This window comes from Formica exsecta, unplaced genomic scaffold (assembly GCF_003651465.1).
Source record: "Formica exsecta isolate Colony F162 unplaced genomic scaffold, ASM365146v1 scaffold149, whole genome shotgun sequence".
NCBI classification, from domain to species: Eukaryota; Metazoa; Arthropoda; class Insecta; order Hymenoptera; family Formicidae; genus Formica; species Formica exsecta.
In genome coordinates this window covers 93188-94888 of record NW_021848818.1, presented here as the reverse complement: position 1 = coordinate 94888, position 1701 = coordinate 93188, and the positions used below count along the sequence as shown (strand labels likewise).

General features: G+C 45.4%; 1 protein-coding gene across 1 annotated transcript in view; it reads right to left on the bottom strand.

Annotated features, from left to right (window-relative positions):
* LOC115232705 overlaps window positions 1-1463 on the bottom strand; it is a 158224-nt gene extending 156761 nt beyond the window's left edge. Inside the window, exons 1-2 of the mRNA XM_029802739.1 lie at window positions 1247-1463; window positions 1019-1170 (exon numbers count right to left, since the gene is read on the bottom strand). The gene's annotated coding sequence lies outside the window, so the exon portion shown is untranslated. The remainder of the gene's footprint in view (window positions 1-1018; window positions 1171-1246) is intronic.
* Window positions 1464-1701: the final 238 nt, after the last annotated feature.

The window sequence follows — 1701 nt, the reverse complement described above, 5'->3', positions numbered from 1 at the left end:
GTAGAAGGAAAGAGACAGCTCTATGATACGTCTCGAAAGCTCCGACGGAGAAACCGCGAGACAACGTAAATTTTACGACTTGGTAAGTGCTATTTATAACGTCGACGTTACTCGCAGCACGGATTCCTAGCGATTTTGTATGTCTTATTTAAAATATAAGTTAGTACCCGTGAAAGCGGAATAAATACAAACACGCGAAAAAGAGTCTTAAATAATTCTAGCAACAAAATATGGATAAACACGATAAAAGTTTTTTTTGAGATTCCGAAAAAATTTTATGATAAGTCACTTCGCAAATTTTGTTAAAAGAATCAAATGATCTATTTTCTAGCCATTATCCGTGGAATTATAAGTATCTGTAATTTTGCAAAATCCACGGGTTATTATTAACAATGGAGAAATAACCATTAAAATTTAAAAAAAAAAAAAACCTTAATGAACACAGTAATCAATTATCGTAAGGGTGACTGCCTGAAATTTTGAGGTCACTGACGAAACGGCACGTTATTACGGTGGTTAATATTGTCGAGGAGGTAAAAAAGATCCCGAATCCCGCATCCGTGAAGGTCAGCGGTGGTGGTGCGGGCACACTTGACCTGGTTGCGACGAGTGTAGCGCCAACGAGCGTGTCGCCGAACGACAGACGTCAGAGCGCAAAATTGTAATGCAAGCACTCGCGAGCGGACTCGAACCCGCAGGCACGTCACTTCAAACTTCGCCGACACGTTTCGTACGATTGCCGCACTATCACTGGCAAATAATTCCGAGCGAGATCGCAGAGGAACTGCGTTCAAAAGAGAGACCTTAAGTAGGGCGATTACTTCGTGCCATCTGCCTACGCGCTATGATACAACAATGATCGACGAGAAAGTAAGACGCGAAGATCGTATTGTCAAGCAAGCTGTCGAACCTGTCGATGAAGCTTGCCTCTGAGAGAAAAGGGCTTATTGTATGAAAGCTCATACTAATTAGATTTAATCCATAAATCATGTTCGCGAAGCTATTCCGATATACGAACCTTTCACTGCAGATCTATTTATGGATCATCGATAAATCCCATCGTCAAAAATTTTACGTATCTCTCGTTAAAAATTACAACCCCCTCCTCTCTCCCACTCCTTCGATTATCTGCTTAAAAGCAAAGTGGGAGTTTTACGACGCGATTGAATCCTAAAATAAGAATTTTCTTGTTGCAAAATCGACTCGAGAAACGATTTGACAGCACGAATACTTTAAATATACGAACAGGCGATTCGCGCTTTTCCGTGGACAACGAAAAAGATGAGGAGAAACGGGGACACCTCTACGGCAGTGTTCTTTGGCCGCGGGCGCGCTGCTACTGCCGAGGTCTCCTCTCCCTCGTGGGGCTAATGCACAGAGGATCCCGTACGAGGGGTTGACCCAGTTAAGGATAGAGTTAGGGCCGGGGAGTGCGCGGTACGGTCGCGTCCACGTCGCGGTACATACTGAGCCGTCTCTCACCACGTACGTACAGTCTCTCTCTCTCTCTCTCTCTCTCTCTCTCTCTCTCTCTCTCTCTCTCTTTCTCTGACTCTAAAGCTGCGCGCGGTAAGGCCGCGAGAGCTCGTTTCTCCTTTCGCGGTTCTCACATTTTGCCTCCACCACCGCCACCACCACCACCACTACCATCAGCAAATCGACCTTCGGCATAGCCGATGTCGTCGTCGCCGGGACCACCAC